The 25,869-nt window shown below is 55.9% G+C and overlaps 1 protein-coding gene across 2 annotated transcripts in view; it reads left to right on the top strand.

Moving 5' to 3' along the window:
• CHST11 (carbohydrate sulfotransferase 11) overlaps nt 1–25,869 on the top strand; it is a 245,524-nt gene that overhangs the window by 204,135 nt on the left and 15,520 nt on the right. The gene's annotated exons all lie outside the window — the stretch shown is intronic.

Raw genomic sequence — 25,869 nt, 5'->3', positions numbered from 1 at the left:
AACAGTGAACTCTAAGTTTTCTCAAGCTCCGTCTTCAAAAGGAACATTCTTCCCTTGGAGACTGTAAACCTAGTCGCAGAAAGTTTACATTCTGGGGCCCCAAAGCAGAACTTTAAGAAAAGATTCCTTTGTTTCCTATTAACTGAAAAAAGAGAAGGAAAAACTTTCTACTGTAGAGGGGGCCCCGTCTCCTAAGTCTCCACTGACTTGCATGAAGTTATTTACACACTCACATGCAAATAGACACAAGCACACACAGATTTGCACATATGTACTCACACGCCCACCAACACACAAGCACATGGGCACATGCATGCTTGATACCCACAGTAACACAAATATGTGTGTGTACAAACGTGTTCACATAGAGACACAGTCACACGCGCACACACTCACAGACATTCATGTATACGGACACAGAAACAACACAGACATGGTAACAGACACATGTGTGCACACGAACCCATCCACACAAGAACATCTTTTTTCTTCCATTTCATGTACTGTCACCCCCATGCCCTGTGGGGACCCCGGGCCATTTTCAGGTCTGCACACGGGCCAGGGGGCCATCAGCACACAGCCTGTCCCCTCACCAGCGTCAGCAGGGTGGCGGGGCTGGCTGAGTCCATAGACTCTGCAGTCGAGCAGACTCGGGTTCGAATTTCTGCTGCCTGGCTGAGTGCCATCAGTCAGGTGACTACTGCGTTTCCTGGAGCCCAATTCCTCACCTGGGAACTGGGGCCGGTAGAGGTCACGCCTGCCTCCCGGGGTCGGTGGCGGTGGGCACCGGCTGTGGGCATGCGTGTCCCAGCTGGAGCGTCGGGACCCGAGGTGCCTCTCCCTGGCTGTGCAACGTGGGCCGGCTCCCTGGCCCGGGACACCTCTTCTGTGCAATGGGGATGTGGTGAGGAAGAACAGGAGTCTGTCAAGGTGGTGCCCTCCCACACTCTGTCCCCCAAGGCTGCACCTCCTCCTGGTGCCCCTCCTAGCCCTCGCCACCCATGCTGTCCTCACGCAGAAGCCGGGCTGGGCCGTCCTGGGGAAGCCCGGGTCTCGGCCGTTTAGCAGTGTCCCTTTGGATCAGTGTCTGTAAATTCTCCCTATTGCCATAGAAGGACCAGCACCCGAGTCCAGAAAGCTCTTGCATCAGGCGTTGGGGCACATCAGTTGAAAAGATTGTGCCATTTTCACCTTCTTAGGTTCCTGGCACCTGGCTTGCAGGCCAGGAGTTGAAGAGAGTGGGAAGGCACGGGGAGAGAGAGGTTACCAGGGTGGGGAGAGGGGTCAGCCGTCCTGGGTCCGAGAGCAAGACCTGTCTGAATAGCACGCCCAGGACGGGGACGGGTAAAGCATCCCAGACAACGTTTTCTGCTTCCCATTTCGCCTCCAGAACAATGCAGAGCAGCAGATGTCGGTGACAAAGAAACTGGAAAACAAACACATAAAACTTAACCAGAGAGCAGCAGCGTTTGTCTGCCATCTGGCGCTGCCTGCCGGCCCTCCCGAGAGGCGTCCGCGTGTGGGAGACCCTCGAGCCGCCCTGCCCACAGACTCACCCCACCCCATCCCGTGGGCTCTGGGGCCTTCTCTCTCTGTGTCCCTCTGTCATCAGCCAGCAGAGACATGCTTAGCAAGGGTCTGACACATGCCGGGCACATGCCGGGTGCGTGCCGGGCACCTCTGGGGACAGGAAGGCGAAGGGTGCCGACGTGGCCCTCACAGAGGTTTGCATCGGGTGGAAGGACAGACAGTGTCCAGATCACGACGCCCACCACGGGCAGCCGTGCTGTGACAAGCATGGGCACGCTGGGGGCGGGGCACGACGCGCTGCCAGCTCAGGACGGGCCAGGGAGGGCGAGCGCGTCCAGGCACAGGAAGCGGTGATCCGGGGACATCTCGTTTAACCCTCACTGCTTCCCTTTGAGGACGGGACTGCGGTGGCCTGAGAAGCACCCGGGACTAGGAGGTGGCAGAGCCAGGACATGCTGTCACAGAGAACCACATACTGACTGTGTGATTCCATTTCTAGGAAGTGTGCAGAAGAGGCAAGTTCGGAAAAACAGAAAGTAGATTAGTGGTTGCCTGGGGCTGGGGGGGCGGGAGAGGGGGCGTGACAGCGAAGGAGGGGGCGGTGACCGACACGGGGTTTCTCTCCCTAATGAAAATGTTCTCAGATTAACTGTGATGATGGATGTCCCGCTCGGTGAAGAGACTGGAAATCGCGTGAGATGGGTGAATTGCGTGGCATGGGAACGATGTCTCAGGAAAGCTGTTCTAAAATTTTTCCTTTCAAGTCAAGGCCCGCTTACCCTTCCGTCAGCTGGCCTGGCCCCGGAGCTGGGAAGCAGCTCCCTCTCTCTCGAGCTCTCTCTCTGCCTTGAACTTCTCAGTGAGGAGGGCAGGAGGAGAGGAAAAGGTGCAGGAAAATTCTGGCACAGCTGACGCAGGCTGGAGCTGCTGTCGGCTCGCTCCGGGCTGGGCAGGCACCTCCGACAGGCTCCTTCCCTCGTGGCAGCGGGGTCCTTGCAGACCCCCAGTCCCTGGGGACTCTCTGGCCTTCAGTTTCCTTAATGAGACACTATTCCAGCTTGTTCCTTCCACCTCATTCGTTCCTCAGCTCCTGCAACCCCAAGGCCTGGGGACCCCATAGTCCCCCCTGCAGGGAGCCCCTCATGGACATGCCCAAGGATGACCCTTGCCAGCCCTCCTCGGAGTGAGGCCCCATCTGATCCCCCGGAAGCTGCCCCATCCCTTCCCTGTCAAGGTCTGAGAGGTCGCCACCCTCCGGCTCAGCAGGCGTTCTTACCTATCGTCACCGCTGCCGTGAGTCGCAGGTTCGAGCCTCAGACAGTGGGTAGATGCAGCCCCTCAAATGGTAGGGGGTGCATACATTAAGTTCTGGGTGATTTCAAAGCTCTGGTCTCAAGTTTAAGAGGAAAGGCACGCCTCCCCACCTTGGGTGTGTGGGCAGGTGGGATCTGTGGCTTTTGAACAGCTCTCTCCCGGGAACTTCTAGAAAATGCCAAACCCCAGCCTTTTGTGTCAATGTGGTCAGGGTCCAGCAGGATTGTGTGTCAGGGGTGAGGTCGGATAACTCAGTACCTCCCTCACAGTGTCTCCTACGCCCCAGCCCCTGATGGGCAATGTGGCTTGTGCTTCGGCGGAACCTTCCGTTCCAGCACCCCGATGCAATGATAAAATATTAATATTTGCGGGAGGTCAGGTTCTCAGTAAAACCATATCCATGCCCAGCCGGGCTTGTCCTCTGAGTGCATTTCCTGAGCTGCCTGCCCCGTGGATGCTTTTTAAAGCTGACCCTTTGGAAATGGTGCCTGAAGTGTCCAGATGGATTTGATTCTCCCACTGGCTTACAGAGGAGCTTCCTTTTGTAGGAGGTCCTGGGATTTGCTTGCCAACCCCCCCCCAACCCCTGATGCCACTTGCATAGCTCATGTGTCCAAATAAATACCAAGTACTTTAAAAAATAGCAAAGAGAGTGGACGTGGCGGCGTTCCACCGGGGTTGGGTCCCTTTGCCGGCGCATTATCCCGGAGCCTCCGGCGGGGATGTCGCCAGAAGATGGTCGGAAAGAGCGTTGAGAAATGATCCTTCCTCTCCTTCCTCTGAGAATAAAAAGCTGGGCTCAGTTTTTTTTTTTTTTTAATGCCCTTAATGTTGATTTTCCATTAGTCTTGGGAAGGACCCAAGGACAACACCAGCCAATTTGTAATTGAATCCAAATTTGGGAGGTGGGGGGTGAGAGGTTAATTCTCTTCTCGGCCATGTGCAGCGTCAGTGTGAAGCAGCGCCTCCAGGGGCTAGTTAAATGGGACTCCAGAGGACGAGGTCCAGTTGGCCGCCGGGCTCTCTGAGGATGAGAGATGCTTTGGAAACTTCGGGAAAATAAAACAGCTTTGAAAGGTCGTAACGAAAACACACGACCTTCCGTTCACGGACCTGCATCACTTGGTCCTGAGTTCACCTTAGGCTCGGTAGCGTACCACTTCGCCCCGTCTCGCCCCAGCAAGGGCAAATGGGAAACCGCCACAGATGGAAAAGTCTCCCTGGAGGCTTCAGCGAGGTTCACCAGGTGCTTTTTCTGACCGTAACCCCGCCCACTCCCCCACCCGAACATTCACTTTGTGGGAGGGGCGTGATGATGGGCACCCGGCATTAAGTAGGAAAGGAGTAGTCTCAGGAGAAGCTGAGTCTCCTTGGAAACGTGTTGATGGGGTCAGAACAGAGTCTGGTTGGGCTGGGTGGGGTCAGGAATGAGTTTCTGGGGATGGAACAGCCACACCCGGCCACCGTGTCCCAAGCGCTCGCTGTGTAGAAGGTGCCGTGGGAGGAGCATTTTAAAAATCGTGCCGTTTGGAGTCTCTGAGGTGGGTGCTGTCACTATGACTCTCTCTCTCTGCACCTGAGCGAGCGGAGGCACCGGGGGCTGAGAGGGAGAACCGGGGCTTGGACCGCGGAACCCCTCTCTCGAGCTTCACCTCCCCGGGAGAGCTCCGCAGCCAGAGGAGCACGTGATTCATTTTGATTGTGTGTTTACTGGGGGCCTGATGGAAAGCGCCTCGTGGCCACCTCACCCCTTAGCTCTACCCTCTCTCGACAGAGGAGGAAACTGGGACCAGAGAGGTTCGGTAACAGGCCCCAGATCACACAGCTAGAAGGCCGTGGTGCTGAGATAAAAATTCAGGTCTGCCTGGCTCCGAAGCCCAAGCAGCCACCTTCCCCCGGAGCCACGGAACTCCGGAGTCCTGTAGAAAACACTCGGTGCGAGGACAGCCAGGCACGTCTTCTCTGATTGGCTGTGAACCCTCCAATCACCGGCCAAGAAGAGGGTTCTTGCTCAGCCTGAGCCTCTCTCCCTCCACAGCCCCTCGACGCCAAGTGCAGACTTTTAAAGTGGACGTCATCGCTCTCTAAGCCCGCCCCCCTCCCCTCGCCAGCACGAATGCCCTTTCTCCTGGGCTGACAGGACGGGGGCCCTTTCTCCCCATTGATGGGGTGATGCCAGTCTGAGCTCCGAGCAGCGTAGCTGGGTGGTTCTCATCAGCCCTGACCCTCGCCTCTCAAAGCCTTCCCTCATTTGGCTGGGGACAGTCTTCTGTTGTTCTGCGCAAGTACGTCCAGACCCCCTTCCTACCTTCCCCTACGGGACCCCCAAGATATATAAGAAAATGCACTCAATAGAGGACTCCAGCCCCTGACTGCCGCGGCTGGGCTGTGAGGACACAGGGCTCTCTTCAGGCTCCCCTGGTCGCCGTGGAGGACAGTCGTGCCTTGTCAAGCAGCCTGGGAGCTCAGCCTCTTCAAACACGGGCCAGGCTGTGGTTAGTTCCACCCGGGCCCCCTCAGAGGCCAGCAGGTATTCTGGGACGTGGCTAAGCAGCATTCATTCAGCTTGGGGGTTGACACAGCCAGACTTTCTGTAACAATCTTGGGCCAAGATGAGACGACGGGCGCATGCACGCCTGAGATGGAGCCCACCCCGAGAGAAATCAGCTGACCGAGGACAGCACCCTGTGACCAGGGCTGCCTGCCTGGCTTTGCCCACGCGGAGCATTGTAGGTGCACCTGCCAAACCCTGGTGGGACCCCCGCTCCTGGAGTATGTAGCATCCATACCCCGAACAGTTTATTCTATAAGAATTTCTAGTGGCAGGTACAGGGCATGTGACAGACGCCCATGCCTGCCTGGAACTCAAGACCTAGTGTTCAAATCCTGACCTGGAGGCAGAGCCCAGTCTAGAGTCCTGGGTGCAAATGCCGCCCAGGCCCTTGACCTGCTAGGAGTTCACGGGCAAATTCTGGCCTGTCTGGCAGTCTTCTTTCTTCAGTTGTGAGATGGAGACCATGAGGGTGGCTCTCTCTGAGCCATTGTGAGGGAATACATCAGACTGCATGACGTAGTCACAGCTCACGCTGCATCTGTGGTCATTAGCTGCCGGCCACCCAGCGAAATGCATCATATCATGTCACTGAATCCTCCCTGACCCCACCAGGCAGGACTATCACAGCTCCTCACTTCATAGATGTGGAAAGCCAGGCCCAGGGGGTTGAGGAGCCTGTCAAAGGTGCAGATGGAGGGACCGGAGCCAGCCAGACACGGCCATCCGCTCGCTCTGGCTCCCGCAGCAGCCCCCAGGCACGCCAGCCCTCTCCCTGCTCTTACCTGGACTCCCGTGGCCCACTCCTCCTCCCCGCTACAGGAAGCCTTGCCATCTCGCTCCCCCTGCCCCTCCGGGGATATTGCTCAGGGATGAATGGGTCTGGGATCACAGGTTGTTGCTGGAATAAATGAGCTCATGTGTCGTGCCTGGCTCTCATCGAGTGAGCATCACCCTATGAATCTCGATGAGCTTACCCAATGTATAGCGACGCTGGAGCAGTGTTTAAATGGACGGCCTTGTGCTGGCTGAGAATGAACAGTCAAGAAAGGTCTGTTGACTCTGGGCAGGCTGGGCCTCGTGAGGGCGCAGGCATGGGGTCCCTGCCAAGCCCTGAGAAAGGTGCAGCCCCCGCCCGGGGCCCCGGTGGTGCTGGTTCTGCACAGGGAGCCACCAAGGGCCCCGTAACCCTGTTTAGTGCTTCCGTTCACACACACCCTCTCGGCCCCAGAGCCAGCGTCACAGACACCTGCGCAAATGGGGACTCGCCATCCTCTAGGCTGAGGGACACCTTGGGGGCCGCAGTCACACCTACTTCTTTGGGACTGTCCCCATTCCCTGTCATTTTAGACGCAGCATAGAAGAGTGTCTAAAAGACTCCCTGGGTCCCAACGCTGGCCCACCACCACTCAGCTCTGTGATCCTGGGCACATCACCCAGGAACAACATGCCTTGTGCCTCAGTTCCCTCATCTGTAAAATGGGGATGATCGCCAGTGCTCCACACCTCGCTCAAGAGCGCTGGCGAGGGCCAAGGCGTTCGCATGGGAAGGGCTGGCACAGGGCCATGCACGCAGTAAGCTCCATAAAAGTGTTTCCTCCATACACACCTGCTGAAGGTCCGTGTCCACCCTGCTCCCTGAGGGTAGGGGCCTGTCTGTCCTGGTCACTGCTGTGTCCCCACTACCTAGTGCTGGGTCTGACAGGTGGCAAGTCTGCAAAAAGCATTTGCTGAGAGAGTGAGTGGGTAAATGCAAACATCGCTGCTCCGGCTGTGGTGGGGGTGCAGAGGGGTCTCAAATGCCACTGAGCCCGCTAGGGACTCCCTTGCCCAGAAGTCCCCTCAGAAGGAAACATCTGGGAATGTATTAGGCTCCTGTTGCTGCTGTAACAAATTTCGACAAATGTCATGGCTTCAAGCAACACGCATCCATAGCTATTCTGGAGGTCAGAAGTCTGACATGCATCTCGCTTGGCCAATGTCAGGGCATTTCAGCGTCTGGGGGCCACTGCACTCCTTGGCTCGTGGGCCCTGCCGTCTTCAGAGTCAGCCACGGCCAGGCCGGTCTCACATCACATCCCTCCCATATTGCCTCGTGCCTCTTCCCCATTCAAAGGATCCTTATGAATACGTTAAGCCCACCTGGGTTACCAAGCTAAACTCTTTATCTTAAGTCACAAGATCAGCAACCTGCATTCCATCTGCCACCTTAATTCCTTCTGTCTTTACCAAGCAGGAAACCATATTCACAGGTCCCGGGGATTGGGACCTGGACGTCTCTGGGGACCATTAATCAGCTTCCCACAGGGACTTGCAGGTATGCAGGGAGATGGGGAAGCTAAGGCAGCCCTTGTCTGTGTAACTGCCCCAGATCGGTTTTGGAGGGGGAAGGACTCAGAGCCGGTACCTCCTTTACGGTTGCTCTTCCTGAAATGCTCGACTCCAGGCATCTGTGCTGGGGCCATTCTCTGGAGCCATCGTAGGTACTGGTGAAACCATCCTTTGTAAAGTAATGTAATAGCCCAGAAGGCCAATCAGGAAATGCTCGTGCAGCCCCTCCCACATGCCTGCGTTAGTTGCGTTCAGCAGTATTCCTCCTACTCAGAGCTGGTCTTAATGGAGCCCTTACTCTGTGAAAGACACTGTACCCAGCACGGAATGCCATTCCCTCATTAAATTCTCACTGCAGCCCCTGGGAGCAGGTTCAGTTGTCACCCCCATTGACAGATGAGGAAACTGTGGCATGGAGAGGTTTAGTGACTTGCCTAAGGTCACACAGCCATATCAGTGGCAGAACTGGGATTTGAACCCAGGGAGTCAGACTCCAGAACTGCTTTCCCCTGGTTTGCTCTGCTGCCTCTCTGCCATCGACACAAATTATCTCACATCAGCTGTATAACCGCTCAGCAAGGGCAGGATACGGGGTTTCTTTCCTTTTTTCTTTCTTTCTTTCTTTTTTTTTTAAAGATTTTATTTATTTATTTTTAGAGAGGGAAGGGAGGGAGAAAGAGAGAGAGAGAGAAACATCAATGTGCAGTTGCTGGGAGTCATGGCCTGCAACCCAGGCATGTGCCCTGACTGGGAATCGAACCTGCAACACTTTGGTTTGCAGCCCGAGCTCAATCCACTGAACTATGCCAGCCAGGACTCTTTTTGAGGTTCTACTGCATCTTTATTCTTTGACTACAGTAAATAAAGTTTAAGACAAAAATTCCCAATGTTCATAAAAATAGTATGAAATATCAGATTTCGTTTTTAAATAAAACCGAAGGTGCTGGACTAACGGTGGCTGTGTCCTGTCTCTGACCCGTTGCTCCCACTGCTCAGATTAGGAAGCTGAGGCCAAGAACGATTGCCTGGCCGGGCCGACATCACCCCGCTTCTGAATACCCTGCCTAGACGTTTTCTGCTTCCGGCTGCCTCACCATGTGTTACTGAGAAGAGACGAAGAATTAATTTTACAAAATGAATATTGTCACAGCGCTCTCTGCCCCCCTGCTCCTCACAGGGGTGGTGGCTGTTTTTAATCCACCCCTCCCTGCCCCTCCTCCTCATAAGTATAAGTAATCGCTGCTCTTGAGGAGAACGGCACTGTGTCCCCTGCCTGCCCCCAGGACTTCCCTTTAGCTGGTGACCTGGAGATGCAGGGAGCAAACAGATGCGTCACTTGAGAGTGAGGGTGGCTGGCCCCCAGGGTCTCCTTAGTGAGCGACTCCAGTCCGGTGGGTGCGAGAGGAGGAGGCACAGCCCTCATCACTGCCCATGTCTACATTAAAGGAGCAAGGGCGGCTGCCGAGGAAAAAGGCCACGGGCACTGAGGGCCCGAAGAGCGAGCTGCCGGGAAAGGTTCTCTGGCGTTCCAAGATGCCTGGGACCGCACAGCGTCTCTCCTTGGGGGGATCGACATCCCTGAGGCCGAGGGTGCGGAGTGGGCGCAGCCGTGACCCCAGCCTCCTCCTTGCCTGTCCTCTTTCCCTCGGTGGCGGCAGCTGGGCTCCGAGCCCTGCCCCAGGACTCTGGCCGGGTGGCAGTGGTTCCAGAATGGGGGACGTGGTGCCACGTCACCCCCAGTGCACTGTCTCCAGGGCCTGTGCTCTTGCCTCCCCAGTTCGAATACCAGCTCGGGGGAGGCCAGGGTTGAGGTCTGGGGTCCCTGTGTCCCTTTGCAGTGATGTCAGCATTTTCTTCTTGACAAGAGGGTTCGGTGATGAAATGCTATGTTGGCTTACAGTGTAAAATGCTGTCCTTTCCCGTCCATGGGTCTCTGGATGACTACATGAGATCAGATATATCGAGCGCCTGTCTCCTTGTCCATCTGTATTCATTTGTTCATTTTTCTCCCTCTCTCTCTCTCATACACACACACACACACTACTGGCTGCAGTTTGACAGGAATAGAGGCTTCCTGCCATTAATTGGAGGCTCCTGCCTGCAGACACAGCATCACTGTCTATTCATAGTTCTCGTCTAATTCTGAGAAGTGCTGTTCTAGCTGATACCTACTCCAGGGCAAATGGCTGTCACATCAGCACTTTTCGAGTTATAAACACCCCCTTTTAGCCGGACCTCCTCGTTTACTTTAAGTCTTCTTCAGTACAGAGAGATACCGGGTGGCCCGCAGGCCCGGGGGTGTGACATGGAGGATGAGCTGGCCGGAGAAGTGGCCGGCCCCCGGGAGGTGCGGCTGGATCTGAGGCTCCATGTCCCCCGCCCCCCCCCGCCCCCCCGGCAGTCCCGGGCACAGCTTTCCTCGCCTTGCGCCCGCTTCCTGGAGTAAAAGTGAACCTGGGAATCCGCCCCTCTCCCCAAACCATCGCTGCCTTCCAGGCTCTTCCACACTTCGGGGCTGAGGCTGATGTGGTCTTGCAAACATGCCGCTCTTTCCAAACTGAGTGACCGGGCTTCTCTGGTTCCGTGGACCTTGCCGGAGGCATCTGGAGCCCAGCACACGCCTGTTCCTAAAGCACGCCCACAGAGCAGGCGGGATGGCATCAGAATATTTACCAAGCCCCGTTTCTTGAGGCCCTACTGTGTGCATTTCCCTCACACCATCTGATTTTATCCTTCCGACAATCCCAGGTGGTGGGTGTCATGACTTACCCTTTTCCACCAATGGGGAAGACAGACCCAAAGAAGGTTCCATAAGCTTGTCCACAACCTCACAGTTCTGATGACAACCTAGGACAAACGTGACCCAAGCTCCTGGGGACTTGGGCAGTCGTCACTGCCTTTTGGGGGAAAGTAAGTTTGCCTTTGGCTCTGTATTCCACTTGCCCCCTGGGGGCTACCACACAGCCTCCCCCACAGCCATGCTCACCCCATCGGCTGGGCGAGTCCCCCCCCAGGTCTCCCCGGGACCACGGCCATCTAGCGCCCATCTCCCCTGAAGATGCATTGTCACAGAGACTAATCTGCAGCCGTGTGTGACGTGCCGGGGCGGCCGCTGGGGCTGAACAAAGCCGACAGATGCTTGGCCTTTGAGGGAGAACACTGCGCCGCTTTCCTTCGCTTTCCTTCTGATTTGCTCTTTAATTCAAAAGAAAAAGACTGGAGAGGATCAGTGACTAGAAATCTAATTTGGGAAAAAAAAAAAAGAAAACAGCGAATGACACAAACAGGAAGTGTGGGGTGTTAGCCAGCGGGCTGTCGCTCTGGGGCTTGTTACAAGGACAGCGTGCGTTCTAGGGCGCTCCAGTCCGGCTCGCGTGGCGCCCGCCTCCCTTGGCGCGCCTGGGGTCTTGGGCTCAGCCTTCTGGGGTGGGGGGTCACAGGAGCAGCCTGCGGGGCTGTGCCCGAGGGATGGGGAGCGGGGACATCGAGTACACCCTTCATTCTGCCCCAGGACCCTTGGTTCTCTGGTTCCACCGTTTTCTGGTCATGGCTTTCTTGGGACGTGTGTGCTTGCAGAGATGGAAACCCACCGGTCCTGCTAAAACAAAAGGGGAATTCATTGGAAAGACAAATTCTGGAGCAGGAAGGGCATTTGGGTTTGTGCCCCCCCCAAAAGAAAAAAAAGTGGGTCCCCTCCTCTGCAGACCGTCTCTCTGCTTCCCTCTGGCATCTGTGGCTTTTCTCAAAGGCCCTGAAGTCAGCCAGGACCGTCTTGAGGCTGAGATGGAGATAGCGTCTTTCCAGAACTCTCCAGTAAGTGTCCACCCCCTAAGGACTTCAGACTTGGCACTGACCAACCGGGGCATATTACAGGACGAGCTGATGTGTGTGTGGGTGGAGAGGAAGGACTTCCTTGGCCTTTGTTCCTCGGTTCTTAGGAGGGTGACACCGCCGTGGTACCTAGTCAGACCCTTACTGGTGCAGACATCTCACACTGAGTTTTCCATTCCTTCCAGAGTTTCCCTCCCCGCAGACAGGGGCCAGACACACCCAGCCCGAGTCCCAACCCTGGCCCCCTGCATCCTCCCCGAGCCTCAGTTTCCTCACCCGTCCTGTGGGGGTAGGAATGCCTCTCACAGGAGATGTGGGAGCAGCCGGCAGTGTTAACAGCGGGGACTAGGGCAGCAGACCCTCCTCTGAGACTTTCCCGGTGTGATGCTAAGAACTGAGAACACTCGTCGAATGCTCAGGAGATCCCAGAGGCTGCGAGGCGAGCAGGTCATGTGCTTTCACTCATTCGCATCTCACAGTGGCTGGTGGAAAACAGAGACGTTAACCGTTTGCCCAGGGTCACACAGCAAGTGCTCAGCAGGGCAGGACCCAAAGGTGAATGGAAGGCACCAGCTCGGACCCCAGCCCGCAGCGGGTGCTCAGGCAGCGTGCCCAGGGACTGCGAGGCCAGCAGTGCCTCCCTGCTCCTCTTTCTCTGAGCCCCTTCCACCCCCTGCCCTTTTCTGTCTCCCTTCTGTAAAAACCCAGACTTGGCGCACCGCACCCTGCGGGAGGGGCTGGTTGCCAGGCCGGAGGGGCGCCGGCAGCTCCCCTGGAACAGCACACGGGGGCTGTTCTTTCTCGGGGCCCAGGTGAGAGCTTGAGACACGTGCTCTTTGTTTAAAAAAACCCCAAGTCTCCAGCCAAACGTTGTTGTGGGATTCGGACCCTTTGACCCTCGGGGCTGTTTTCTCTTTAGAGAATGTTTCCAGGGCCCCAGGGTCCCCGTGGGAGGGATAGGGACACCCCGCTGTCTCAGAATGCGGCCGGTGGGCATCTTACCGGAGAATACAACCCGAGGTGGAGGGGGGCTTATCTGATTCTTCCTTTTGATTTTCGTTATTTTTTGCATAGTCATCTTTTTCATCCAGATGCATCCTTTCCCCCAAACCCCACAGCCAGACTTCCCAACACACTCACCGTCCGGTGGGGCGGAGTCTTCTGGGTGCTGCCAGGAGCCCACCTTCTAGAATGCAGCCACCTCTCTCAAGCACCCACAGAGCCCAGGGACCCCGCCGCGTGTTGGCAAAGCCCCGCCCCCACCCTGCAGGTGCCGCCCTGTCAGCCCCTCGATTGAGGTGCAACTGAGGCCCACAGCGCCTGCTCTGTGCGCACAGTCTGGGGGCCTGGAGCGCAGCGGCGTTAGGGAGCCCTCGGCCTGCCTGTCGGCTTATGCAATCTGCAGCTGCAGCTGAGCTCGAATTTACTCTTCTCCCTGCCCTGCGCCCACCTTCCAACATCCCTCCTTTTTTAAGTTGTGCTGTTAGAGCAGAAATAAAAGCTCCTTGCCGTGCCCCATATATCTGCCTCTGGCCTACTGTTCGGCTGTTGGCACAGAGAGGTGCCCCCCTCCCCAGGAGGCAGGGGTCGTGTAAGCCTGTGGGGGGTCCAAATCAGACTTTTCGGAGGGGGCTGCCTTGGTCTGCCTGCCCTCAGTGCCTATGATGGATGTGACCCTGAGCAGCTGTGTCTTGTCCCGTCAGAGCCCAAAAAACTGAGCAAAGCTGCTGGGGTGTTTTCGGGGACCTCTCTCCAGAGAGAAAAGTTATATAACACGAACTCTCTTCAGCCTTAAAACGAGGGAAATTCTGAGGCATGGTACAAGCGTGGTTACAGACATTGTAACCCACTCGCTAAAGGGCAAATAACGTATGACTCCACCTGGAATAGTCACACGCATGGGGACGGCGTGGAACTGAGGTGCCAAGGGTGGGGGGTGGCAGGGGAGAGGGCAGTGATGTTGAATGGGGGCGGGGTTTCCGTCTGGGAGGGTGGAAGGGTTCTGCAGATCGCCGCACAGTAAGGGGACTGTGCGTAGCGCCCCAGAACCGTGCGCTCAGAATGGTTACAACGGTCGTGTTGTGTTGTGTATGTCGAGCGGCAACTTAACAAAGCCCTGGGTGGTTTTCTGCCCACATCATTGCCCACGGGGGTCACGCCACGTGGAGGCGTTGGTCCTGCAGGGTTGGGGGCAGCTGCCCTCGGGCCTCCCTACTGCCCCGTGGCCGTAAGGCTCCTGGGCTGGTCTCTGCTCCCGACAGTCCCCCGAGAACTCACTCCCCATCCTCCCCTCTCCTGGTGGCGTCCGCTTGCTGAGCCTGGGAGACCAGCTGTCGTTTTACAGGACAGAACTGGAGACCCGGAGAGGCCGAAATAACCACGGCCCCTTAGAGCCCGGCTGATGGTGGAATATAAGGACGCCCCGTCAACGCTGAATTCCAGATCAACAATAACCTACTTTTTTTCGGCATAAATATGTCCAGTGCAGTGTTGGGAAATACTTCATACTACAGTAACCTGAAATTCCAATGTCACTCGCAGTTTGTGTTGTCTTTGCTGAGTCTGGCGCGCCTGCATCAGAGGCAGCCCAGGGTCTCTTTCTCTCCCCTCCCCCCCTTCCCCCCTCCCTCCCCCACCCCTGTATCAGCGCTTCGGGACTGGCGGTGTATGGTAAGGGTATCTGTGGGCGTAGGAGCACAGGTTCCGGGGTCAGACTCATCTGACACCTGTGTGGCCTCGGGCAGGTTCCTCAGCTCTCTGAGCCTCAACACGGCGTCTTAAAATGATAGTGCCTTCGTCATGAGAAGGTAAAGTATCGGTGGATGGTACCCGAGAGGCCCTTAACCCAGTACGGGTTCAATTAGCGGTGACTCTTCATCTATTCTCGCTCTGCTCTTTCCTTTATGAATTCAAGATAGCCATCGGCTTCATGAGCATCCGGCGGTGGTGCCGAAACAGGAAAACCGCCGCTTGAAGCCAGCCCCGCCGAAATATGCTGTGTGGCCTTGCGTGTCACGGTGCACCTCTCTGGGTCTCGGTTTCCTCAGCTCAGAATTGCATTAGGCAGCTCTAAGGGGGCTTTCAAATTTCGAAACATAAATTATGCCTCAATGAAGCTGATGATAATATGTTTAAAAGTTCTGAATGAAGCGTGCCTCCCTGTGTCTCCCAGCACTGCACAAGGCAGGCCTGCGGGTTTTCTCTCCTAATGCTCGAGAACTAGGTGTTCTAATGAGCCTCAGGATTCAGAAAGGCTAAGCCACTTGCTCAGGGTCACACAGCTGTGATGCAGCAGAGCCTGGCTTCCAACTCTGGTCGTCGTGTTCGCCCATTCTTGTCCTGCTCCACGGGCCAGGGAAGGCTTTTTTTCTTGGTCAAGTCTCCCCAGCCAGGGTATCCCTGGACGGGTCACCACTCCCCAGACTCCCAGAGTGTGGCTCCCAGAGGCCAATGGGAATGGTGCTGGGTTGTCTTCCCTACAGCTTCTCGGCCACCGCCTTGAATAATCAGGATGTAGCCGGACGACAGAGGTCGTCTCCATCTTTAAGTCCTCAAACCTTCTTTGTCCATGTCTTAAGCCAGGGGAGTCTTCAGCCAAGAACCGTGCTGTGATGAAAGCATTCTTAGCTGGGACTCTGTCACCCAGAGGACAGGACAGAGGACGAATATACCCCCTCCCTCACGGCAGAGAGAAGTAATTGCATATTTCGTGAGGGGTCCTCAGTGTCTCCTCCAGCATTGTTAGCAAACTGTGCAACCAAAGACTGTTGAATCCTCTGCTCTAGGTCCAGCTTCAGAGTTCAAAGGGGTTTTTGTCCTTTTCATTATCTGACAGACCATTTAGAGTCAGGTTTCCGGTGGTCCCTGCTGACCAAGGAAGACGGTATTGCCTGTCCCCAGCACAGAGCTTGAAGTGGACGCTGGACCTGCCCCTGGGTGCATTCCAAGAGAAAGCCAAGACAGCTGCATTCAGAGGGAAACCCGAGGGGCTTGTAATTAAAAGGGTGTGGTACAGACCAGAGGTCTGGGGTTGGAACCTGCCAGGGCAGACTAAAAAGGGACTCTTCCCACCAAGCAAACAGGAGGACCCCAGTGGTGGCGGGCCACCGGGAGCTGGAGAACAAGAGAGGCCGCGGGCATCTGGCTCCCATCGCCACACACCCATCCCCACCCCCGGACAAAGAAAGTCTGTAACCCTGCTCCTGAGTGGAATGTTCTAGAAAGGGTGACCCCAGTATATGGGTGTCATGGACTTGGATGGGGTGTATTAAGATTTGAGGGGCTACAAAGGCTGCTAGAAACCCACGGTAGGGCTGAGGCATTACAGTGGAATTTCTCAAGAATTTCTTAGACACATGAGTTTTAGAACTGGGCTTAGCTACGTGTGGTTAGAACACCCTGCCTAAGGAACCCCTTCCAAGGTTGACTATACCTGAACAACCTCGTTATCTGTGTAGGAGAACTCAGGGCCCTGAAGAGTCGGATGTGGGGCAGGCAACTTTTGGTGGGCGGAAGAGGGAAGACATTAGGGACAAGTCTAGGGCATGTCACATGGTGATGTAATACACATAATGATTAGGGAGGACAAGTTTGGCCACTTGGCAGTTTTGGGTGGCCCACCAAGCTGCCTTAGGTCACCCGTGTAATTGTGAGCAGGTGGGTCTCGGGTTCTAAAAGTAAACACATGGCCACGCCTCTCCCCAGCTGATGGCATAGTCACAGCAATGACAAATTGCTTGAGAACCTTCTAGAAGGAATAGTGCTTATCCCCTACTCATTGTCAGGGGTTCCTAAGATCTTGATTGGTCAAAGTTTGTGTTATGTTCTCCAAGTTCTTACATTCAAGACCCTGTAAAGTCAATACTTGCTCCCAGCTCATCCCGTTCAACCCTCGGGGAGCAGTGGATGGGCCAACCTGTCCACGAGCTGACACCAAAGCCGGGGTGTGGTGCATCCGTCCAGGTGACTGAGGTTTATGCCAGCCCAAACAGAGATTCACTGCAGGGCTATGGGACCCACAAAAGGGTCCATAGGAGTGGGTGGCCTCAGGCATGCAGGGCCCTAGGGAAGCAGGTTCACCATTCCCTGGCATGGTTTCTTGGGTGCTGGTGAAGTGGAGACGATGTGATTGGACCAACCAGTCCACCATCCTGTGCTCCCCCAATGTGCCTAGCTGCTGAATGAATGAATGAATGAATGAATGAAGTTAATGTGCTTTTATAATCAAACTTAATCAGAAGTCTACACTCAGGACCCAAGGAAGACGTATCTCATTCTCTGGTGTCTTTCATTTAGTCTCATTCAGTAGGTACTTATGGGGCATCTACTATGTGCCAGGCAATATTCTAGGTTCTGGGGACACAGCAGAGAATGCGACAGACAAGCCCTTGGCTGCAGAGGGAACGGACTGGTGGGAGGACAAGCCAGTGGTCATAGCGTCGTGAGAAAGGCTGTGGAGGAGGAACACAGGCCCCCTAACATGCTCCGAAAAGGGCCCCCAGAAAGCCCCAGTTTAGCCGAGGCCGGACGGGGGCATTAGGAATCAGCAGGCAAAGGGGACGGAGAGGTGGAACCAGGTAACTGGCTGTGCCTTTCAGCATGTGTCGGGGTAAAGTTCAGTATTAAAAGAGTGGGTGGCCTCTAGACATAGCGTGATTTTAGAAAACAATAATAATAAAAATAATAATAACAGTGATTGCTCATTGCTCTCCATCAGGAGAATTTCACCCCCTTTTCAGGGGCTGCAGCTCTGGTTGAGGAAGTGGTTCCTTTCAGAAATAGAGATTGTAATCAGTCCCTATTTAGAAGTCTTCTAAAGAACTAATTTGCACGTCTCTTCAGGCTTGGCCTGAACACTTCCCCCAAGCTGCGTCTAAGTCTGCGGGGAAGCCCCGAGGAGCCGGCCGGATTTCAGAGGAAAAGAAAAGAGGAACTCAGACATCCCTACAGTCAGCTCACAGTCAGTTTCTTGTTCTCAGTTCAGAAGCATCTGAAATAATCAAACTGTCTTCAATTCCAAACTTCTCTTTATTAAAAAAAAAATAACATAAAATAGAAGCAGAAGAGTCCCGAGGTCAGTTTGCATCAGCTGTGAGTTTGTGCTCTCTAAGAAGCAAGGAGCTGGAGCAGCGATCTCAGACAGCCCCCCACCCCCCATCCCTCTGCGGTTATGATGGATCACCGGGTCCCCGGCCTGTTTTCAAAGCAGTGCTTTGGTACCCTGCATTTTGCAATGTCCCTGTGGAAACTGCTGGCTGCGGGGTGCTCTGGTCCCCCTGGTTCCAGTCCAGAAAACAGAGGGGACCCCTGAAATCCTGTCCTGAATGCATTAGCCTTCCAGAGGCCCCAGCCCTGCCCCAGGAAGGCTGCTCCTCGCCCTGCCCTCCCAGGTGCCACCTGCTCTTCGGTTGCTAGAGCAGATGGGGAGAGGACGATGGGCCAGTGGCCACTGAGGAGGGCAGTGGGCAGACAAGGGCAAGGCTGACCGCCAGTGTCTTCCTCACCCTCGAAGGGCCAGTGAAAGCAGCCCCACCCTTGTTCCCGGCTGAAAGGGGAGACGTGGCTTAGACAAGTGCGACAGCCATTAAAACATGAGCACAAAGCTGGGGAAGCCCCCCACAGCACTAATGATTACCAGTTAATGTAAAGCTGGGGAAGCCCCCCCACAGCACTAATGATTACCAGTTAATGTAAAGCTGGGGAAGGCCCCCAAAACACTAATGATTACCAGTTAATGACTGCCAGTTAATGGGAGTTTGGAGGATTTCTATTTTCCTTTTATGGTTTATTACCTTCAGCTTCTAACATTGTTGTAAGAATTATCGCAAGAAAGAAAAAAGAGAGACACGGGCCAAGAGAAGCGGGCCGAGAAGCAGACACACGGCTGGGCTGGCCTGTGATAGGCCGGGGCCTCGGGGCTGGCCTCCTGCCCGGCTCGCTCGGTCTCCTTGAGCTCGCGGCTCTGTGAACTTCAGCTGTCTCCTGCGTGCAGTGGTGCCGCGCCTCCCGTCCGGGACATCTGAGCAGTTGTTGTGGTGATGTAGGGGGACCCGGCACATCGTGAGAGATCGTGTACACATGGACCAGGGGTGCCCAACTCATTTTCACCGGGGGCCACATCAGCTTCACAGTTGCCTTAAAGGGCGGACATAATTTTAGGACTGTATAAATGTAACTACTCCTTAACTGTTAAGGAGTTGAAATTACATTCGGCCCTTTGAAGGCAACGCCAAGGCTGATGTAGCCCCAAGTGAAAATGAGTTTGACACCCCTGACATAGAGGACCGTTTTCATCCAGTCATTGGGTACCGAGACTTAAACTGTGATTCTTCGAAGGGGAGTCACCTGAATGATTGGTTACACATTCAGATTCCTGGGCCTGCAGCACAGAGAGGCTTTGGGGAGTGGGCCCAGGAATCTGCATTCTAACAAGAGTATATATGACCATTCACCTCCCTGCGGATTCTCATGTTCAGTAGAGTGTGAGATCCAGGCACTTAAAGCAAAACCACCGTGGCAGGAACGTGAGAAAGGGACAGGATTATCAGTGTGTGTGGTTACATGCTCAAACAATGTGTGTGCTTACGGGAGCCCCGTGGAGCTGGGGAAGGGGATCTAGGACAGGTAGGGGCGTCTGGCTGAGGAGCACCTGGTGAGCAGGGACAGAGGTGATGGGAGGCAAAGCCTGCCCCTCTCCCGGCCCCCCTCCCTGGCTGTGTGTGTCAGGCTGCTGGGTCGGTGGTCTGGTGGTCCGGGGACTTTGCACTCTCTGTTCCCCAATCCCCACCTGTGCGCACCCCCCACCACCACCACCACTCCCCCCGCCTCGTGAGTGGGGCTCTAAGTGGCACTGGACTGGCTGTGCAAAGCGATGCCCTGGTCCCCTGCCCTGCCATGCTAGCTAGTGTCAGACGACGGCAGAGCCACTCCGAAAGCAAACAGCACCAGGGCCTGCCTCCTGGGCCTTGTACTCACTGTTTGCTTCCGGCAGACTCTGACAGCGCCTCTGCCTCCCCTGCAGTTCCTTCATGCATTCATCTGGGAGGGCAGTGTGGCACACCGGCCAGCACTTTGGGGACCACCTGTGTCTGCCACTCCCTTGCTGTGTGACCTGAGACCAGTTACTTAACCTCTCTGTTCACATGACCTCTTGCCATAGAGGGTTGTCATGAGGATTTTCACTGAGTTAATCCACACGAAAGCCTTGTTGCAGGGCTTGGCGCATGGCAAGGGCTCAACAGTTGTTTGTTACTGGTAACGGTTACCAGTCGTTCACCAGTAACCATCTATTGAGCGCATGCCATGCTGGGGACGGAGGAAGGGCCAGAAGCATGAGGAGCCCGTGGTCTGGGTGTGAAACAGCTTCCTGTGGCACGGTGTGATCATAGTGGTGTGTCCAGGACACAGGTCACACCAAGTGCACAGTGGCTGCCTCATCGATGGGCCGAGAAAAGACACTTGGTTTGGGCCTTGAAACAAGAGGGGACAAAATAAGAGCTGCAAAATGCCCCACCTAGGATGTGACATCTCACTTGCATGCTCTGCTTTGCAAAGACGTGGGCACAGGAGGCCCCCTGACCCCTTAACCTCTCTCCCTCTGGGGGGCCTCCTGGGAGCAGACGGAAGGGCTCTGCGGGGTCCTGGGCTGCAGCCCCCTGGGAGGGGCCCAGCCCACCCTGTCCCAGAGCCCCTCGGAAGCGCCTCTGCAGCTTCCCGAGATCACTGCCGGTGCACAGTGGGTGGGCCTCTCCCCACGGAAAGGCAGCGGTTCTTCTGCGCCCTTCTGACTGCGGCCACATCTGCTGTCTGCTCATGAGCTGTCTTCCCGAGGCCAGTCTTTCCTGGCTGCCCTCTTTCCTCCTGTTTATACACGTGCCTGGACACTGGCCGCCTCCCCCCGCATTCCAAGCCAGAGAGCACAGGCTGACCGGAACCTTCCTCGGAGAGCTGATGTGCTTGCTGCTCACGGAGGCTTTGGATGTTGGAGGGTGGGCATGTCTGTCACGCTGACCCCTGCCCTGAGCCCAGGTGGAGCCCAGACAGTTACTCCGCCGCAGCCAGTGAACAAGCGGGAAGTCCGACCCCTGAGCAAAGCCAAGCCCAAAGGAGCGGCCCCAAGAGGGTTAATACCCTGCAGCCTGTGCACGTGGGCGGCTCTGCACTACCCTGGGACGGGGAGCCTTAAGTCCCGCTTGGTTCGGAGACTTAAAGAAAACATACCTGAAACTTTTGTCATCATTTTATCTTGGGGAAGACGGTGGGGGAAGAGAGGAGAGAGAGAATCTGGCATCTTCCGTCCTGTGAATGGGCTTCAAGCTGTGGCTCTGAGGCCTCATTTGTCATAGAAGAGCAAGCAACCTGTGCGAGTGAGCCCCGCACCGACCCCGGCAGCCCGGAGACTCGGGACCCAGCACAGGGCCTCTCTGAGCCTCAGTATTCTTCGCATCTGTGAGTCCGCCCATGAGGGTTGAGGGGGTTCAGGACATGACACGTCCGATTTCTAGCACCAAGGAAAGGTCTCTGCAATGTTAGTTCCCTTCCCTGGCCTCCGCTGCCCTGCCCTGTCTTGCATGTGATGATTCCAAAAGGTGGTTTGGAATCCTGAAACCATGGCCCTCCCGAAGGGGCACTCACTCACCGAATAGTGTCGGGAGCCTGCTGGAGAGCGAGGACACAGCTGTGAGGAGACAGGCGTGGAGCCCCCCGCACCGGTCGTGCAGCCAGCCCACCAGCCCCTGCTGGGGTTCCCTGCCCTGGCAGGTCGGCCTCACCCGGCCCCCTCGGGCCAGGCGCCGGGGAAAGTGGAACCGCCTCCCCAGCTCTGCTGTCTAACTCCAGGGGAGAGAACAGAACCTCCCCAGCGGCCAGAAGTTGAGTTCTGGGGGCACCTCCTGTGTCGGGGTCCTCAGGATTGGGGAGTGGTGGGTTATGGCCTCCCAGGGGTCAGTGGGTTCTGCTGGTCTGGGCCAGGCTCTGCCACGCATGTGCCCTGTGTCGGCTCACATGCCAGAGGCCAGCAGGGCTTCCCCTGCACGTGTGTCTGCCGTGGAAGGACAAAACAAAGGTACCCTTCACCCAAGAACCTCCCCAGCCCATGACCACATCCTGGCCGGAAACCCACCTGGCGCGTTTTCGTGACTCTTTTGACCCCCAGGGGCATTTTACATGGCCCGAAAACGAAATCGCTGGACCTTTCACTTACTTTTTAAAAAGTCTCCTACCGCATTTGAAATTGACCTTCTTGCCCGAACTCTGAGCATCCCCCATCTCTTACCCCTTCTCCAGCCCCACCCTCCATGGGGTCAGGGATGGGAGAGACCCCAGGTTGGGTGGCGGGCCAGAGTGCCTGTCCCCTGAATTACTAGAGTAGAACACCCTTTGGTGTTCAGCTGCCTGAAATCACCCTGTCCCAATGTCCCTCGTGTCAAAGGGTCCGGGTCCCTGGGGCAGCTGTGGAGTCAAGCCATCGACATCATCTGTCAATACACTCAGTCCCCCGGGGCTCCTTGGGAACCCTCCTTCCCAGCTTGCTGGTCTCCGAGGAGTGGTGATTTATTTTGCAGGGACGCAGGAATCAGAATCTTTCTCTCCTGAATTATGTTCAAGTATTTTTAAGCGCTTATTTCCAGATGCATAGTCCACAAAGAGGGCACGAGCCTTGTGCTTTGAACTTGACATACGTCATCTCGTTTCATTCTCACTGCTCATTCGTGTGGGTGGTATTACCAGCCCTGCTAGAGATAGGGAAGTGGAGGCCCAGACCAGTTAAGGGACTTGTCTAAAGTCACACAGCTGGGGCTCCCGTCTCGGCCCCGTGCAGGAGCCGGAGCCGACGCCCAGGGCACCCGGGCAGACAGCAGTGCCGTGTCCAGAGCCAAGGATGTGGGAAGAGGCAGGTGAGAACGCACTTTCAGATATTTGGAGCTTGAGGTTCCTATGGGATGTTATAGGGTGATGACCAATGGGAGGTGAGACCATGCTTTCCGCCTTCCCCACAAATCTCACCTTCCCCAGAGTCCTCCCCACAAAACAGTTGTCGTCCTGTCTCTGAAAGGTCTGGGGAGGAGCACCCCACGTGGAAGGGCAGGAAGTTCCCACCGAAGAGGAACCGAGCGTGCTGTGCTCCCTGGAAGAGAGGCAGGCAGGCAGGGAGAGAGGGAGAGGAGGCTGCGGGGCAGAGGCCAGGGGCTCACAAGCTCATACGCAAACGCCACCCAGCCGGGCTGAGCTGGAGCTTTGCCCCGTGGCGTCCAGCTGAGTACCCCGTATTTCCAGATGTTTCTGGTCGGAAGTGTCTGTAAAATGCAGAGAAAATGCCCCACCCTTCTGGACGCTGGCCTGTCTGAAGAGCACCTGGGCTGACTGAGCTGGGGCGGAGCCCAGAGGAGTGGGCGGGCAGCAGGTGGGGCCCACATCCAGCACGCCCCGGGTTACCCGCGTGGACGGATGGCTGTGCACCCACGTGCAGCGTTAGCGCCAGTGAGCGCTGGGCTCTGTCCTGAGCTGGCCAAGGTGGGACTTCCTGGAGGCTGGTTCGGCTCTGACCTCCACCCAGACGCCCAGTTTCCTAGACAAAGCTGAGGATGTGCTATGCTAGAAGTCAGTGTGAAACACCCTGAACACCCAACTTGCCAAAGCCAAGGAAAGAGGTGTCCCTCCGCTGGGTGAGGCGTCCTCATTGCGGGTCTTGACAGAAACAGAGTATGGCTTCTGGGGACAAGGAGGCAGAAACCATGCCACAGGGCTCGTACCATTGAAACTGGTAGTAACTCTGAGAAGAAATTTTGATTTCCCCTACACACCATTTACAGATGCTTTTTACGGGACGTGCTACCTAAGCAACTACTTGTGGGAGTCAGAGCCTCCTCCCTGAGAGTTTAGTTCAGTAGTGACTCCCCGAATGCCTTCATGCACCCAGAATTCACGCCCACCCCGTAATGTAGGTCTGGGCTGTGGATCGGCTGTAGGGGCCGTCGCCGGCTTGGGGCTGAGGATCCGTGCTCCAGAGCTGGACCGCCAAGGTCAAAGCTGAGCCTGCAGGTAACTTTGTAGTTTTCTATCGTCAGGCCACCTTAGGGTTGTGACTTGTTCATGAATATTCAGGTGGTCCAGACTCTTCTAGATCATTCTGTCTTATTCCAGACCCCGCACTGACCCTTTGCCCAGCACCTTCCTCAGGGTGGTACCAGAGACAAGAGACTGGGGGGTGTTTCTGCTGCCTTTTGAGTGATTCGTTTTTATGTGTTCCCAAAGAAAGGAGAAACAGAGGAAAGGGAATCCTTTCCCCGGTGGTTTTGTTCCCAGGGTCTGGCTGCAGCAGGGGAAGAGAGAGGTGAGCTGTGGAGGAGGGCCATGGCTCCCTCCCCTGGGGTGGCTGTCTGATGGGGGCCTGTCCCCACCTGTCACCAGGTGCCTTTGTTTCCTGGAGCTGGAGGGCCGCGGAGGGAGATTCAATCACTGCAGGGAGTAGATGCGTTCATGTAACGCAGCTCCCTGCCCCAGACCCTCTGTGCCGAACCTCTCTGTCCGTTGCTTTGGCTCCGAGAATGCCACTTAGTGTGTAAAAAAAGATTCCCAGGGGCCCTCCTTGCCCCACGGTGTAATTATGTCTGTGAAGCTTCCTTTCTGGAAGGCCTGGCGTGGGGGCTGCCTCAGCCCACCGTGGGCCCCGGGGGCTCATCCAGCTTCAGCAGCTGGGCCTGTCGCTGTCACTTGGGGTGCACAGCTTGTGCAGGAGGATAATCCATCGAGCCCGACCCAGACGTGCCCTGGTCTCCTTACCACTGCGTGTGCACTTCCCATTCCCTTCCCCACCCCCTGCTTCTCTTGCCCAGCTCACAACTCCTGGCCTCTCCAGCCTCGCAGGAACACTGTTTCGGGGGAAATCGTTCCTCACCAAGGAAGGGCGTTACTGCACTCTGATCTCACTGCATCCGCACACCCACCTTGTGAGGCAGATAATGAGCTCCCAGGTCACTGAGCACTTAACGTGCTGGAGGGAATAATGTAACTCACCTGATCTTTTCGCCACCTGTGAGGCAAGGGCTGCCCATTTTGCAGACGGGAAAATAGACTTGAGGAGGTTAAGAAAGCCCCAGGCCGCTAGGCTAGCAGGTAATAGATGTGGGAGTCTGACACCAGGTGTTCCCAATCCCTGTGTTAGCACCTGTCACCCGCCACACTGACTTTATGGTAATGCTTTTCTTTCCTCACCTGGGGCCTGTTCGAATGGGAGACTGCTCCCTGAAGACAAATCTTATCTCGCTTTGCATTAGCCTCCTCCCACTACCCCCACCCCAGCGCCTTGCTGCCAGGTTTCATTGTCCCTGCTGGGGTGGGGTGGGGTGGGGTGGGGGGATGGAGAACAGGGCCGGGAGGTCAGTGACCTATTGGGCAGTGGGAAAGGGGCGAGATGAACCATCCAGATCCCACCCAGGGGCAACGTGGGACCTGCAGGCTGTAGGCTGGGTCAGCTGGAGGCTGGGGGCAACCGCGTGCCTGACCGGCAGAGGCTGGGTGTCGGAGCCCTGCCACGCTGCTTGGGAGCCTGCCATGTGGGCCCTTGTGGGCCTGGGCTTCCTCTCCTGCTCAGCCCTAGCGCCACTATTTGACCTCTGCCCTGGGCAGGCAGGGGAAGTGAAAGGACTAGTGACAACAGCCACTCTCCCTTGTTGGTGGGCCCTTAGGGCAGAGGTCTGGTGAAGGAAGGTGAATGCACAGGGTTTCTTCCTCATGTCATGATCACCTCGTCTGGATACCAGACAGTGATGCCTTGGGGGTACTGAACATAAAGGAAGCTATTTTCACCATCGCATAGAACACAGATGGCAAACAGGAGGCCTGTGGGCCAAATCCAGCCATCTACCTTGTTTTATCTGGCCCACACCTTGTCTCTACCCTACAGGAGCACCGAGCTCCTTGCCCCTAGTTAAGGAGTAGTTACATTTACACAGTCCTAAAATTACATTCAGCCCTTTAAAGGAAACTTTGAGGCTGATGTGGTCCCTAGTGAAAATGAGTCTGACACCCCTGACATAGAAGCTTAGGAGGTCAGTGCTATCCTATATGCCCATTTTACGGGTGAGAATACTGAGGCCTGTGTTAAGTAACTTGCCCAAGGTCCACAACCAATAGGTGGTGGAGCCAGATTTTAACACCAGGCTGCCAAGCCACTCTGCCCCTTGATGGAAGGGGCTCAAAATAAAGAAGACCTCTATTTTTCCTCGTGGGAGAGAATCTTTAACTGTGATTATTAGTTGCCTGTGCATAAAGAGCAGCTGCAGGTCAGGGGATTTGCTTTTATTTTATTTTTT

Source organism: Phyllostomus hastatus, unplaced genomic scaffold (genome assembly GCF_019186645.2).
Source record: "Phyllostomus hastatus isolate PE091 unplaced genomic scaffold, TTU_PhHast_1.1 phas_scaffold_755, whole genome shotgun sequence".
Taxonomy (NCBI): Eukaryota; Metazoa; Chordata; class Mammalia; order Chiroptera; family Phyllostomidae; genus Phyllostomus; species Phyllostomus hastatus.
The sequence above is the reverse complement of the archived record's forward strand: the minus strand, read 5'-3'. Positions and strand labels throughout refer to the sequence as shown.